The sequence below is a fragment of the Triticum aestivum genome, chromosome 7A (assembly GCF_018294505.1).
Source record: "Triticum aestivum cultivar Chinese Spring chromosome 7A, IWGSC CS RefSeq v2.1, whole genome shotgun sequence".
Taxonomy (NCBI): Eukaryota; Viridiplantae; Streptophyta; class Magnoliopsida; order Poales; family Poaceae; genus Triticum; species Triticum aestivum.
The window spans coordinates 456,863,375-456,880,406 of NC_057812.1; positions in this window are offsets into that span (position 1 = coordinate 456,863,375).

Sequence of the window (17,032 nt, forward strand, 5' to 3'; positions counted from 1 at the left end):
GCCGAAGTAATGCTGGAGGCGGAAAGAAACAAGCGTGAGACTAACCGCCTGCTAGAGCGGATTGAGTAGAACACTGCACGCCACCCACGAAATGACTTGGTGTCAATCAATGACTTTATCAAGCTGTACCCACCAAAGTTTAACCATTCCGTCGAACCCCTCGACGCGGATGACTGGCTTCGCAGCATCACTCACAAGCTACGTTCTGCCAACGTAGCCGAAGCCGACAAGGTTACCTATGCTGCCTATCACCTCGAAGGCCCTGCTAGCCTTTGGTGGGAAAACTTCGAAGCTATGCGCCCGGTCGGCCAAGTTACTACTTGGGCTGAGTTCAGTGAGGCTTTCCGCGAGCATCACATTCCGGAAGGTCTCATGGATCGCAAGAGGGAGGAGTTCTGCAACTTCACCCAAGGAAGACTGACTGTGGATGCTTATAGTCGTGAATTTGGAAATCTGGCACGCTATGCTCCCGAAGAGGTATCTACTGACGCTAAGAAGCAAGCAAGGTTCCGCAAGGGACTTAGCCCTAAGCTTCGCCGCGATCTTCGTCTGCACGAGTGCACCTCCTTTCAGAAGTTGGTCAATAAAGCCATCAGTGCTGAGACAGGCCAGACTGATTATGACGCTTCACGCAAGCACTCCCGTGACTTTGGCTCTTCATCCGGCTCTGGAGCTCAGAAGCGCCGGGTGTGGATCCCAAGCACGGCACTGCCACCCAGGTTCATCCCGAGGCCATCCTTTGAGGCGCCTCGTCCCAACCAGCAATTTGCACCGCCCAAGCCCTATGGTGGCCCCGCTGCTAATGCTGCTCCACGCCCCAATATGGTGATATGCTTTAAGTGTGGAGAGCCGGGTCACTATAGTCGAGAGTGTCCCCAGAACAACAACCCCAATCAATGTGGAAAGTCCATTGGCCGTGGTAAGCCCGCGGGAAAAACATTCTACGCCAAGTCGGTCACTACTGCCCGTGGCCATGTCAACTATGTTTCAGTCGAGGAGGCTCATGAGGATCCCAACGTCGTCCTTGGTACGCTCCTTGTTAACTGCCATCCGGCATCTGTTCTTTTCGATACTGCAGCATCTCATTCATTCGTATCCGAGAACTATGCTTGATTGCACAACACGACATTCTGTGACATGCCCTCTACCATGGAAATTCAAACTCCTGGCTCTGGATGGCAAACTTCTAGAGTAAGCCATGGGAATGAAATTCTTGTCGATAGACTTGTCTTCCTTGCATCCTTAATATCTCTCAAGGCCTCGGACATAAACATCATCTTGGGTATGGACTGGATGTTAGCTCATTATGCTAAGATCGATTGTGCCACTAGAACCGTTCAACTTACTCACCCATCGGGCAAGACAGTCAATGTCTTAACTCGAGTGGCCAAGCGCCAGCTTTACTCCTTAAATGCCAACCCCCTTCCAGACCTTGAGGATGTTCCGGTAGTCCGAGACTTTCCGGATGTCTTTCCAGAAGAATTGCCAGGTGTTCCACCTGACAGGGATGTCGAGTTTGTGATAGACCTTGTTCCAGGAACCGTTCCAATTTCTAGAAGACCCTACAAGATGGCACCCTTAGAACTAGCCGAGCTTAAGAACCAACTCGATGAGTCCTTGAAAAAGGGTTTCATCCGTCCTAGTTCCTCTCCTTGGGCTTGCCCCGTCCTCTTCGTTAAGAAGAAGGATGGAACGGATCGAATGGTTGTGGATTACCGCCCTGTCAACCTGGTCACCATCAAGAACAAATACCCGCTTCCCAGGATTAACGATCTGTATGATCAGCTCGCTGGATCCTCAGTCTTTTCCAAGATGGATTTGAGGTTGGGCTACCATCAAATCAAAATCAGAAACGGGGACATTCCCAAAACGGCCTTTGTTACTCGTTATGGCCAATACGAGTACACCGTGATGTCCTTCGGTTTAACCAATGCCCCAGCCACCTTCTCCCGGTTAATGAACTCGGTTTTCATGGAGTACTTGGATAAATTCGTCGTAGTATACCTCGATGACATACTCATCTACTCCAAGAATGAAGAGGAACATGCCGAACATCTAAGGCTGGTATTGATGAAACTTCGAGAGCATCGCCTTTATGCCAAATTCTCCAAGTGTGAATTTTGGTTGCCAGAAGTGACCTATCTAGGCCATGTAATCTCTGGTAAGGGTATTGCTGTCAATCCCGAGCGAGTTCAAGCCGTCCTTGATTGGACTCCACCTGAGACGGTCAAGCAAGTTCGGAGCTTCCTTGGCTTAGCGAGCTATTGCCGCCGCTTCGTCGAGAATTTCTCCAAGGTTGCTAAACCTCTAACTGAACTCCTCAAGAAAGATAAAAGGTTCGAGTGGACTCCACATTGCGAGTTCAGCTTTCAGGAACTGAAAAGACGCCTGACATCTGCTCCCATACTGGTACCACCAGATTTCTCCAAGGACTTTATTATCTATTGCGACGCCTCGCGACAAGGACTAGGTTGCATACTCATGCAGGATCGTCAGGTAATTGCCTATGCTTCACGGCAATTACACCCACATGAGGAAAATTATCCCACACATGATCTAGAGCTTGCAGCTGTAGTCCATGCACTTAAAACTTGGCGACATTACCTTCTCGGTAATCGTTGCGAGATCTTCACCGATCACCAAAGTTTGAAATATATCTTCACCCAACCAGACTTGAATCTCAGGCAAAGACGTTGGGTTGAGTTGATCTCGGATTACGACTTAGGAATAACTTACACCCCGGGCAAAGCCAATGTCATGGCTGATGCGCTAAGCCGTAAGTCCTATTGTAACAACCTGATGTTACAACAAAGTCAACCACTTCTCCATGAGGAATTTCGTAAGCTTAATCTTCACATTGTTCCTCGAGGATTCCTATCCACCCTGGTGGCGAAACCTACCCTTACGGATCAGATCATCAAGGCACAGAAGGTAGATCCGGGAATCTCCCGTATTAAGAGAAACATTAAGAAAGGAGTCGCGAATTGTTTCTCCATTGATGATCAAGGTGTCGTATACTTTGGGAATCGCCTAGTGGTTCCAAAGGCACGAAACCTGAGGCGGCTGATCCTTAAGGAAGCTCATGAATCCCCTCTCACCATTCATCCCGGTAGTACTAAAATGTATCAAGACCTACGCCAGAGGTTTTGGTGGACTAGGATGAAGAGAGAATCGCTCAATACATTGCTAATTGCGACGTTTGTCGTCGTGTTAAAGCAGAGCATCAACGGCCTGCTGGCACCCTTCAACCTTTGGCTATTCCCGAATGGAAATGGGATAAAATCAGTATGGATTTCATCACTGGGTTTCCCAGGACCAAGAGAGGGAATAATGCCATCTTCGTCGTGATCGACCGTCTTTCCAAAGTAGCCCACTTTCTACCTGTTCGTGAGAGTATCACCGCTAGCCAGCTAGCCGATTTATACATCTCCCGAATAGTGTCTCTTCATGGTGTTCCATTTGAAATTAACTCAGACCGTGGGAGTCTCTTCACCTCTCGATTTTGGGAAAGTTTCCAAAATGCTATGGGAACTCGTCTCTCTTTTAGTACTGCCTTCCATCCTCAATCAAGTGGTCAAGTAGAGCGAGTCAATCAAATTCTGGAAGATATGCTCCGAGCTTCTGTCATCTCGTTCGGAATGAGTTGGGAGAAATGCCTTCCATTCGCGGAGTTTGCTTATAACAATAGTTATCAAGCCAGCTTGGGCAAGGCACCTTTCGAAGTTCTCTATGGACAAAAATGCCGAACGCCTCTTAACTGGTCAGAAACCGGGGAAAGACAACTCTTTGGCCCGGATATGATTCAGGAAGCAGAAGAGCAGGTTCGCGTTATTCGTGAGAAATTGAAAACAGCCCAATCTCGTCAAAAGAGTCAATATGATCGTAAACATAAGCCTATGACTTATGAAGTCGACGAGAAGGCTTACCTTCGGGTTACTCCGTTAAAGGGAACCCATCGTTTCGGTATCAAAGGCAAATTGGCCCCTCGTTACATTGGACCCTTTCGCATTCTTGCCAAACGAGGAGAAGTTGCCTACCAATTGGAACTACCTCCGCATCTTTCCAGAGTTCACGATGTCTTCCACGTTTCACAACTCAGGCGTTGCTTCGCGGATCCTATCCGTGGAGTGGACCACGAAACGCTTGATCTACAAGATAACCTCTCCTATCGGGAATATCCCGTTCGTATCCTTGATCAAGCCGAGCGTACCACTCGACGTCAGAATATCAAGTTTCTCAAGGTTCAATGGTCACACCATTCCGAGAAAGAAGCCACTTGGGAAAGGGAGGATCGTCTTCGACTTGAGTACCCCACCTTCTTCCCGGAGGATCCTAAATCTCGGGACGAGATTCTTTTGAGTGGGGGTGAGTTGTCACACCCTAGCTAGTTCAAGCATTAGAGTATGCATCATGTTTAAATTTCTCTTAAATTTGAAATGGGGAAGGCAGAAACCCCAACACCCCCCTGGAAACAACTAGGGTTTACTAAAATTATTTTCAATGAACCTGAAATGCCCTTCTAAAAAGTTCACCCTCTTTGTCTTGGGTTAAAACCTCTGGCAAAATTGGTGCACAATTTTCTAGGTCAACAGAAGGTCATTGAATTAAATCATAAGTATTTGAATTTGGGCATTTAAATGCTATAAAATAAATTAAATGCTCAAATAATTCTGGAAAGAAATGTTTGCTGTTGGAAATATTCTAAAAAGAGCCCACAATTATTTTCAGGATTTTTGGAAACGTTTTAGTATTTTTAATAAAGCCCAACAGGAGCAGTTAAATAGAAAAATAGAAACAAATAAAAAAAGAGAGGGAAGCCCACATGGGCCTTACCTGTGCTGGCCAGCCCACCTGGCTCGGCCCAGCCGACTGGCCCCGCCAGTCGTTGTCCTCCTCGCGCCAGAAGGACGCGGAGCACGTGGCCGGCGCCCGCGGCCACACGCCGGCCGCCTCCTGCTTCCGCCGACGCCTGGAGACGCCTAGGGGTGCCACGCGACCCCCACGTCCCCCTCTCATCCTCGCTCACTCTCCCCCTCGTCTCCCTCACTCTCTCCCGCGATGGCCGAGCGCGTACCTTGCCGCCGATCGTCGTAGTTGCCACCAGAGCCACTCCCTCGCCCCTCCGACGAGCCCAATCGCTCCGCCCCGTCACCCTGGACCTCTCCGTCGACCCACGCAAGCTCGGACGACCCCAAGACAACGTGGTGCCCTTCTCCCCCGTCCACGGCCGCCGGACACCATCGTTCAATTCGCCGGCCTCAAGTCCTCCGCGAGCTCGCTGACCCCCTCTCCGACCCCGCTGTGAGCTCCTCTTCCTTTCTCCCTAGCTTCCGTGCTCGTTCGGCCTCCGTAGCCGCCATTCCCACCGCACCCGAGAGCTCTCCGCCGCCGACCATGGCGCCGTCGTGGCTAGAGCCACAGTGGCTCGAGGCCAAGCTCGCCGTTGTGCTCAGCGCAGCACTAGGAACCCGTAGCCACCACCAGCTCCTTCTCCCGTGCACCGTAGCATCGAATCCGTCCACGCCCGAACTCCGGCGACCGCCAAGGTCGTCGCCGACGTTGTTTCCGGCGTCCCCATGTCCAACCACTTGCACCACTAGATGTGGCAGCTCCCCAGCTACGCGTAGCACGTCTCCGCCGTCGACTTGGTCACCGGAGGACCAAATCCGAAGCCCTCCGCCGTCTCGGACCTCGCCGGCGTCGAGTCGCCGACGAGTTTGACCCAGTTTGACTCCTGGGTGGGCCCAGGTAGACCCCCGTGAGTCTATGACAGGTGGGGCCGGTCTGCTAACTAATTTAGGATTAGTTTTAATTAATTTTAATTAAATCAGTCACTGACATGTGGGACCAGGCCCCACTGACAGATAATTAGTGTTAATCTAATCCTGTTAATTAGCTAAGAGGCTGACAGAAGGGGCCCACCAGTCAGGTTTGACCTGGGCTGGCGCCTTTGACCTGCTGAGGTCAGCATGACTCAATGCTGACGCAGTAATGCATTTTCTGGATTTATTTTTATCCAGGAATTTCTAGAAAATAGTTAAAACTTCTAAAAATCATAGAAAATCAACCATAGCTCCGAATGCAAAGATTTATATATGAAAAATGATCAGAAAAATTCAATCTATCCATCTGTAATGGTTTCATGCATGACAAAACAAGTTTACCTTGCTGTTTAAGCAGAATAAGGAAATGCACTATTAAGGCCATGTTTAATGAGCTAATATTTGAATCTTTGATTCAAATGAGTTCATTCCTTTCTGTTATAGCTTGCATTAGGCCAAGACACATTCATATTGCCATGTCATAGCATGCATCATATTGTTGCATATCGTCATGTGTTGATTGTGTTCCGATGTGTTCTTCGTGGTAGGTTCTGCCTCCGAGGATATTCATGAGTATCCAACTGAAGGGCAGTATCCCACTACCACTCCATCAGGAAAGCAACCATTGATCATTCCGATACAACCCATGTTCTCGCTTCTGCTCTTGTTTACTGCATTAAGACAACGCGATTCAAACTGCTGTGTGCTACGGTAGTTGAACCCTTATCCTCTGCATGACCTGTCATTGCCACAGTAACTAGATGAAACCCACTAGCATGTGTAGGAGTTGATTGAGCCATGTATGTGATTCCTACCTTGCTATGCCTGCTATGCTTAGAGTTGTGTCAGGTCTGGTTCATCTGGGAGATGGGCCAGAGTGAAATGCTTATGCTGGTAATGTGAGGGATGTGTTGAACATGTTTTGGTAAAGGTATCGATGAGAGGCCATGTAGGAGTACATGGTGGGTTGTTTCATTGAGGCCGTCCCTAAGAACTGAGATCTGTATGTGTGATTTAAGATGCAGTTACTACCGTACATTGGGCCCGAAACCAATGGACCCTCTCGGCTTCTTAGTCACCCTAGTACTCTGTCCAGGAGTTGCAACTAGTTTCTTGTGTTTGTAGATTATGTGTTGGCGGCCGTGCATAGCGCTGACCCTAGGGGTGGGCTATGTTGCGGTAGATACACCGTGGCCGGGTATGCCGGGCGCCCGATAGGCGTCTCGGGACCTTGTTCACATCGTTCGGGGCCGTATGTGGAAACCTCGGCCGGACTCCCTACGGATGGAACCTGGATAAGCGATGAACCTGGACTAGAGACTTAAGTGTTTAGGTAGGCCGTGGCCGACACCCTCGCTGGGCTTCCGCTTGAAGGTTGCCGAGTACATGTCGTGTAAACAGCGGTAAGTGGTGAAAGCGTGTATGAAGAAGTACACCCCTGCAGGGTATAAAACTATTCGAATAGCCGCGTCCACGGTAAAGGACTACTTGGTTGCCTATACAGTTCATAGACAAGTTAATGGTTACTACTAAAAGAGTCAAGTTAAGTGTGAGTACCGAGGATGGCCCTCTCGTAGGATGACGAGGGAGGATCCCCGGTGGAGTATTGTGTTGGTGAGTAGTGGACTCGTGTGCGAAAACTATTTTACTGGTGAAGTTCCGTAGGATAGCTTAGCCAAGAGTCAAAGCTGGCTTGCTGCATTAACCCCACCACCTTCTTGGAATAAGCATGTATAGTAGGTTCTGATGTAAGACTTGCTGAGTACCTTTGTACTCAGTTTGCTTAATTACTGTTTTCAGATGACAACACCGCCCCCTCCGATGGGTTCTACGTAGACCTTGATGTCGACGAGTGACTAGCCACCCAGGTGGTGATCCTGGCCATGGATGGGCCTATGTAGATAGACAGGCTTCGAGAAGCCTTCTTTCTTTCTAGAGTCTGTACTCAGACTAGTTGCTTCCGCATGTGCTTGTACGATTGTATGACTTGAGTGTCGGGTCATGTGACCCCTATCTGTATGAACTTGTTATGTATGGCTCTCAGGAGCCTTTAAATAAAGTACTTGAGTTGTAGAGTTTTGTTGTGATGCCATGTTGTATGTACTCATATCGGGCATATTGTGTGTATGATTGAAATGCCTGGTATGAGTGGGATCCGACAATCTAGTTGTTTATCCTTGGCAGCCTTTCTTATGGGGAAATGTAGTCTAGTGTTCCTCGAGCCATAGTAGTCTGCTACAGCCCGGTTCACCGGAGTCCTGTTAGCCCAGCACTACTGCTCAGGACACTTGACTGGCCGGCATGTGTTTCACTTCGTTCCTATGTCTGTCCCTTCGGGGAAATGTCACGCGGTGATATCCGAAGTCCTGCCTAGCCTGCTACAGCCCGGGTTCCCCGGAGTCCTGTTAGCCCAGTGCTACAGCCCGGAATCACTCGCTGATGACCGACATGCTCGATGTGATTCATGTATGCCTGTCTCCATAGGTCTGTGCCGCTTTGGGTTCACGACTAGCCATGTCGGCCCGGGTTCTCTGTCATATAGATGCTAGCAGCACTGTCATATACGTGAGCCAAAAGGCGCAAACGGTCCCGGGCCATGGTAAGGCGACACCCGTGGGATACCGTGCGTGAGGCCGCAAAGTGATATGATGTGTTACCGGCTAGATCGATGTGACTTGGAATCGGGGTCCTGACTGATATGATTATTACAAGAGTTGATCTACCACGAGATCGTAGAGGCTAAACCCTAGAAGCTAGCCTAAGGTATGATTGTATGTTGGCCTACGGACTAAACCCTCGGGTTTATATAGACACCGGAGGGGGCTAGGGTTACACAAAGTCGGTTACAAGGGAGGAGATCTACATATCCGTATTGCCTAGGTTGCCTTCCACGCCAAGGAGAGTCCCATACGGACACGGGACGAAGTCTTCAATCTTGTATCTTCATAGCTCAACAGTCCGGCCAAAGGATATAGTCCGGCTGTCCGGAGATCCCCTAATTCAGGACTCCCTCAATAAGGTTCATTAGGGAAGAAGACCCCCTTTTATAGGTGGGGGAAATCCAACCTGCTCACAGCCCGCACAGAGCGGTACTACCGCTCGTCCTCATGGTACTACCGCTAGGGGTAGCGGTACTACCTCAAAGGGTAGCGATACTACTGCTTGCGAGCGGTACTAAAAAATACATCCGTGCCTACCACCATTGGACTAATGACGAGTTTTTGGTCCGGAGCGGAAGTAGCCACAAAAGTAGCTGCGGTAGTACCGCTCCCAAGAGCGGTAGCAAAAAATTATATCCCCTCCAAGAGGTAGTACCGCTCCCAAGAGCGGTAGCAAAAAATTATATCCCCTCCAAGCGGTAGTACCGCTCCCACGAGCGGTAGTATCGCTGCAGCTTTTATAAGGACACCAAAACTGACACAACTTATGCAAACGGACTCTGAATTCAACGAAACCAAGTTTGTTGGAAAGCTAGCGACAAGGGCTAACACAATCTTGATAGAAATAACAATACAAAGCAAATTAGAAAAGTCCCATAATAAAATGGTGAGAACCCTTCCTCGAATAAGACCGGTAAAATCTCCAACCGAAAACGCTATAGAGGAAGCATGTGAACTCCATTTTCGATGAACTCGAGCTTGTCAAGAAGATGACCATAAGCCCTAAGACTCACAAAGAGAACCAATCAAGAACCAAGAAAGATGATGCAAGGATGCAATGGTTTGAGCTCTTTGCGAACGATACAATCAAGCTACTCATCAAGAGCCCCCCTTGATAGTACGACAATCGATCCTATAAACCGGTCTCCCAACTACCACCATGACACCGGTAAAATAGAAAACCTATCAAGGGCAAACCTTTGTCTTGCACAAAGTCCACTTGAGCTATATGTAGACGATCTTGACTTCCTCAAGTTGGACGACCTTTCTTGATTGCGTTGGCTCGATGGAGACTAGTAGGTTGCTCCCCCATACTCCACTATGGGTGAGCCACTCTTCGGCACATCTTCACAAATCCGTTGTCACCACAATGGATGGCAAGCTTCAAGCACTTGATGTCTTCGTGATGCATCACTTGAACTTGCACACCGCAACCTAACCCCACAAAGAACTCTCACGAAGACCATGGGCTAGTACACAAAGCGTAACTGACAATGCTTACCATACCATGGGATCGCTTGATCCCTATCAGTACTTCTTCTACGCTTTGTGTGTTGATCAACTTGATTCATTCTTTGACTTAGTCTTGATCAACCTCTCACAAGACCAATCTTAAGGTAATTCCTTGAATAGCACCTTGGTCGACACAAACTCTCCTTGAAACCAACACATGTATTCCAAGAAAAGCCTATGGACAAAACTTTCAAATATAACTCAAGGCAACCATTAGTCCATAGAGATTGTCATCAATTACCAAAATCAAACATGGGGGCACTGCATGGTTTTTCAGTAACCCCCAACATCAAAACTACCATCATTATTCATCCTTCTTTGACGGATTGCATTGATGAAAGTGGGGGGGGGGGTCCAACGTGGAGGAAAATGAGTTTGAGTCTTTTATGAGTAAGCTTAAGGGTAAATCCAGGAAGCACTTTGTTGCTCTATTGGAACAACTTGGTGAAGCCAATGACATGATCGAGGCTCACGAAGACACCATCTCTAAGATGGAGGGGCATAGTCGTGACTATGCCGATGAGATATCGGATCTCTCTAATGCTCTTGAGGAAGAGCGTGGTCATTGCTTGGCTCTTGAGGAGTCACACAACGATGACCAAGCTAAACTAAAGAAAGATCTTGATCATGCTCTTGTTGTGTCTCGTGTGCTAAATTCCGAGAAGGCCAAACTTGGTGTTGATCTTGCTAGACTCAAGGAGGAGTTTGATTTCCTTGACAAGGCTCACAAGGCGTTGAAGAGTACTCACGCTAATCTTAAAGAGTCTCATGATCAACTCCAAGTGAGGCTAACGAAGGAGAAAGCCACTTTTCCTCATATGGTTTTAATTGATAATGCAAATTCTACTAACCCTCGTTGTGAGCATGTGCATCTTGTTGAGGATAATGCAAAGTTGAAGGATCAACTTGAGAAAGACCTTGTGTCGTGCATACAAGGTGAGAAAAACTACAACGATCTTTTTAGCAATCAAAAGGAAGTTGTGGCCAACGAAGGGATTGGGTTTGCACCCAAGTCCAAGAACAAGAAGAAGAATGACAAGGCCAAACAACCTCCTCCTCTCATGCAAACTTTTGTCAAAGAGGGAGAGGGTGCCTCTAAGAAGAAGAAGAACAATGTGAAGGGTGGTGGTGTCAAGAAGGGCAATGCCACCCCTTCCAACAACGCCGGCGATTTTAACCCTTCCTATGTGTTATGCCGTCCTAGTGATGGGCATGTCTATGCTAAATTTGTTGGTTCTTCTTATGAGTACATAGAATGGTCTATTTGGGTTCCTAAGACCCTTGTAACTAACATCAAAGGACCCATTACAAAATGGGTACCTAAAACCAAGCATTGATCTCTTGTAGGTGTTTGCTTCCGATGGGGGATCATGGTTGCTCGATAGTGGAGCCACTAATCATATGACCGGAAGCAAGGACTTGGTGGTGGACGTACACAAGATTCCATCTATGCCCAGCAATGTCGAGTGGGGTGATGCATCGTTCTATAAGGTATTGGGACTTGGCAAGGTTGTCATTTCTCATGATCTCACGATCGAGAAGGTCATGCTTGTTGAGTCCCTTGCATACAATCTACTTTCCATTCGTCAACTTGCACTCATGGGCTTTGTTACTTTCTTTGATATTGATACCGTGGCCCTCTTGTGGAGCAAGACTCTTAAAGTAGCCTTTGTTGGGCATGTCGAGAACGGTCTCTATGTGATTAACTTTTCAGAGCGACCCACTAAGACCGCGACATGCCTAATGGCTAAAGTTGATGTGGGATGGCTTTGGCATCGCAGTTTAGCCCATGTCAATATGAGATATTTGCAAAGTCTTTGTCGGATCACGGGTTCCCACAAAACCCTTAAGGTTCGAACACTGGGGTGCACGCGAAGATCTCCCCCTATCGATCCACGCCCTAGCCCGGCTAAGATCTCACGAACTAACTCGACCAACTCGCAGCACTAAGGACACAGGATTTATACTGGTTCAGGACACCGTTATGGTGTAATACCCTACTCCAGTGTGGTGGTGGATTGCTTCTTGGGCTGAGGATGAACAATACAAGGGGAAGAACAACCTCGTGAGGTTGAGGTGTTCTTGTGCTTGGTGAACTTGTGTTTGTGAGGATCCGGTCCACGGTTCTGTTTTCGACCCGTCCCCCTACTATGGTGGTGGCTAGTCCTATTTATAGAGGCCCTGGTCCCCTCCCCAAATATTGAGTGGGAAGGGAGCCAACAACGGCCAATTTGAATGGGGACATCTAGTACAAGCTATCCTGACAAAAGTAGTCTTCGCCTGCCAAAGGCTCTGGTGGTGATGCCGTCTTGGGCTCCACGGTGACCTCCTCTTGCCGCCCTTCTGGTCTTGGTCTCGTTGCACCAATATGGAAACATTTGCTTGATGCCTCGGTACTCTGCGCCTACACTTGCCCCCTTAGCACCAAAGAGGAAACAAGAACGCTACGAACGCTGGCGCCCGTCTGGTCTCAATCGTCATGGCTTACATCAGGAGAACCTCGCGAGGTTTGCCTGGCCTTGAACTCTCCGCCCCTCACGAGCCAGCCTGGTGAGGCCGCTCCTGAGGAGGTCTTGTGTCGTCCACCTCGTGAGGCTTGGCCCCTCGCGAGGGTCTTGATTCCTTGTTGATGAAGATGGGTCGTACAGGCCTTCCAGCAAAGCCACAGCGTGGGCCGCAGGCAGGCAAGTCTGGGGACCCCCGTTCCTAGAACGCCGACAGTAGCCCCCGGGCCCAAGGCGCGCTCAGGATTGGCTTCGAGGTGCAGCCAAAGGTCAAGCGTGGAGCGCCGCGGGCCCTAATAGCCTGCGGCCTCGGTCGACGCGTGGCATTTGATTGGACGTGGGCTTCTCCACTTCCCGACGCTGCCTTGGCAACTGCCCGACTTGTCAAGTCCCACCCCGAGATCGTCGTGAGGCCGGTGGTGTCGCGACCTTGGTATGAGAGGCCGCCTCCTGGGTACCCGCTGCCCTTGTACGCTCACGCCGATGATTCCGGAGGGAGGTGCGATGGGCAGCGCCGCCCGCGCTAGGGCCGTGGTCGCCGTGCCACGGAGGCGCGCGCCGTCGCCTCAGGGGTCCATGTCGCGGACTCTTCGTGCGAGTGCGTGCTATGGGCGGTGATGCCCCAAGCACCTGGATATGCCTCCCACCATTCTTCGCCGCCGAGATGCCGCCGAGGGGGCCTTCGCGAACTTTGGCTACAACACGCCGACTGCGATGCCCCAGCGACTGGAGCGGAGATTGGAACCGTTGCCTCCGAGAAGCTCTTCATGACCCAAGGCTGGGGCGAGATTGCCCGAGTCTGCCGTGCGGAGGGCGCCCTCGTGATCCACTTTGAGTACGACGGCGCCTCCATGCTGTTCTTCAAGGTCTTCGACGAGGAAGGCCGCCGCCTGGAGTGCTGCCCTAAAGGAGGTCGCTAGGACGACGCTGCGGCGGGCGCGGGGCCCGCCACCGGTCTCGCCTGCAGCTCCTCCAGCGATAGCGGCGACTCCTGGTGGTCCAGCGACTCTACTGAGCTCTTGGAGTCTCCGGAGACGAGCGGTGATAGCTACGTCCCCCCGAGCTCCCGCCGAGCCCGGAGCAGCGCTGTGGCGTCCACTTGCCGTCGCCGCTGATCTGGATGGGGTTGGCACCGGCCTCACGTGGCCCATTGTTGATGATGGAGTCGGCGACATCTGGTGCGTGTAGATAGAACTCCTAGGAATTCCTTCCCTTTTTTCCCTGCGAGGAATCGATAAATGAACCCCGTGGGGGCGCGTAAAGAGTCTATAATGCCTTTTGTCAATATAGCCCTTATTATGAAGATTTTCGTGCGCATGTCCTACCGAGGCTCGGCCTCCCCTTTCCGATCCCGCGGCAGCTTGGTGCTCTACGCTGACAGGTCCCGGTGCCCAGGCAGGCTGCAGCCGTCGCTGGTATGCCAGGTCGCGTGCCGTGGTCAAGGCCAGGAGGTGAGCGGCCCGAGGTCCAGTAAGAGCTCTTGAGGCGCGATGCTCAAGATGTCCCCTTTAGCGCGCAAGCAGCTGTCTTAGGATGGGAAAGGAGGAAAACGTTTCCACAGTAGGGTAGCAAAGGGAGTGAGCGAGGGTCTCGCGCTGCAGGCGACTGGTGGATCCAGTGCGAGAACTTATCTTGGATGTCTGGGGTCGGCTCCTCGAGTCGCGCTGGACTCGCACGCCGATCGTTGTAGTGTCGATAGGTCTGGCCCGTGCGGGCCTCTCCCTCCCCTCCATGTCCTTCTTGGTGCTCTACATCCTTAGGTCTCGGCCCTCGAGCGAGCTCAGCCGTCGCTGGTATGCCAGGTCGCGTGCCGTGGTCAAGGCCAGGGGGTGAGGGCTGGAGAGCCAGTAAGAGCTCCTGAGGCGCGATGCTCAGGAGCCCCCCTTTTAAGGCACAAGAGAATCACATGAGAGAAGGGAGAGAGTCCGCGGTACCGCCTGCTGTGGCCCTCAGGAAGTTCCTACAAGTTAGCGCGAGGAAGGGCACCGGTCGCTGTGGTGACTGCTGATTTGCTTCTGGCGCGTGAGAGGGGACTCCCTACTGCGGAGAGCCCCCGGGCGTGTACAACCCTGCCCTGACATGTGGCTTGCACGGCAGGGCTAGACGAGGTGTGTCTGGGCACTAGTGAGCCAGCGCGGGACTCACGAGGCCCTACCTCAAGGCGGGTTGCGCCTGATATTGGTTCTTGTTAGCTGTCTTGGTCCTGCGAGATGGTTAGACAACACGAAGGGTCCTGAAGAAAGACGGCCAGCGCACGGCTCCCATGATGGGTGACAAACAAGCAGGCGATAGTCATAGATAGATTAAGCATGGAAAGCAACCTAGCTCAGGTAAATGCAGGGAAGATGCATGCCACTGGGTCCGGCCCGAGCGGCTTGGGGATGATGCAGCCCGACGGGCGCCCCCAACAGGGTAAGCTAAAGACATAAAAGGACAGATACATGCCACAGTGACGGACCCACGCGGCTTGGGAATGATGCAGCCCTGGGGGCAGTCCCAGCTGAGTGAACTTTGGAAAATGTCACCTGGTCTTGTTGATGAAGGAGAGTTGGGGAAGCTAAAGTCATGCGGCGAAGGGGCTGCTCCTCATGAGCCACCGGGGCCCTAAGCCTCGGGAGGCTCTGGGGGTCCAGGGGGTTCCTTGAGGACCGTCTTCATCTCCGTCAGCACGGCATGGTGCCTGGCCTCCTGAGCCTCCAGGATGCTCTGCAGGTTGCGTTGATAGGCGGTCTCCATGCTCGGCAGGCCAAAAGGCATGCAGACGTAGCTGTGAGGCGGGCCCTCGCAGCACCCCACGCGCGAAGGCCAGAAAAGCTCCTGAGAGGCGGCCCGGTTGAGCCCTGGGACGTCGATGCTGACGCGCAACCCGACATTCTCGCCTGGATGGGGAGTTGCGCCTGGTGAGTGGCGGCTACCGCGCATGGCCCTTGCATATTGCAGTTCCTGAGTGGTCTTGGTGACGAACTCCTGAACGGTGGGCACTCCTTGCCCTGTGTTCTCCTGAGAGAAACGTGCCGCGAAGCAAGCCTCCAAGTGGTGCCCAAGCGCCTCCCACGTGATGTTGGCAAGGTCCGAAGCCCTCCAGAAGAGAGCCCCCCAGCCCTGCCCGATAGGGGCGCTGGGCACGCTTTCCTATGCGATGGAGGGAGGCGCCCCAGGCACGGGCACCGATCCTGATGAGGCGCCGCTTGCCTGAGGCCCTGCGTGGCGCAACTGCTTCTTCTTCTTGGGGGTGGCCTTAGGAGGGTGCTCGCCCTGGCTGTCGGGGTCATCGATTGCTGCAGCTTGGAAGGCACGTTCGAGGGAGCACACCGCATCTCTTTCTTCGCACGAGACTGTGATGATTCCTCCGCTTTCTGGCATCTCGAGGACATTGTAGCCGTGATGGGTCACCGCCATGAACTTGGCCAGGGCTGGATACCCAAGGATGGCGTTGTATGGCAGGTGGATGTAGGCGACATCGAAGTCGATGAGTTCAGTGCGGTAGTTGTTGCGTTCTCCGAAGGTAACGGGAAGGCGGACATGCCCGATCGGGGTAGTAGAGCCGTCGGTCACTCCTAAGAAGGGCTTGGTAGGCTGAAGCTGGTCATATGGCACTTGGAGGTTGTCGAACGTGTCGACGGACAGGACATTGAGCCCCGCGCCACCGCCGATGAGGGTCTTGGTAACTTGCACGTTGCTGATGACTGGTGAACAAAGCATTGGGAGGACGCATGCAGTAGCCGCGCACTTGAGCTGATCTGCCGAACTGAACGTGATGGGGCACCTGGACCATCTGAGCGGGCGTGTGGCCTCGAGCTTGGGGAGAACTGCATCTTCCTTCATCTTGACGTCACGGACGCCGTCAGAGAACGCTGAGATGATGGCCTCGTCGGTCACCTTGGGGATTTTGATGCGTGCGCTATTGAAGCGTTGGATGTACTTCTGCAGGGTCTCTCCTGGTTGTTGCTTGATGCATCGCAGGTCACCCGCGGCCGGGGGGCGGTCGCGAGTGCCTTGGAAGTTGGCGATGAAGCAGTTGCGCATCTCGTCCTAGGAGGAAATCGAGCCTGGAGGCAGGTTGAGGAGCCAGGAGCGGGGGCCATCTTTGAGAGCAATGGGAAACCAGTTCGCCATGACTTTCTCGTCGCCGTTGGCCGCCTCGATGCTCAGCTTGTAGAGCTGCAGGAACTCCGCGGGGTCAGGGGTGCCGTCGTAGCGAGGAGGCAGATCAGGCTTGAACTTTCCCGGCCAGGTGACGCTGCGGAGCTCGAGGGTGAAGACGCGATAGCCGGCCGTGGTCATCGGGGCCCGCCTTGGAGGTGGAGCTTGGTCTTGGCGCCTGCGTGCCACCATGGAAAGCGGCACGGGGCCTTGCCGCAGCAAACGATCCTGGCGTGACGGTGCGCGGAGTGGTGGAGCGTTCGCTTGTGGTCGAGGGACTTCTTGATAGCTTCTTTCTTGACGCGCGGGCGCCAGATGCGGCGGGTCGCGTCATGGAGCCACGTGCCTTGGTGCCAGGGCACCGTCTTGGTGTAGAGGTGGCGGAGGTGCT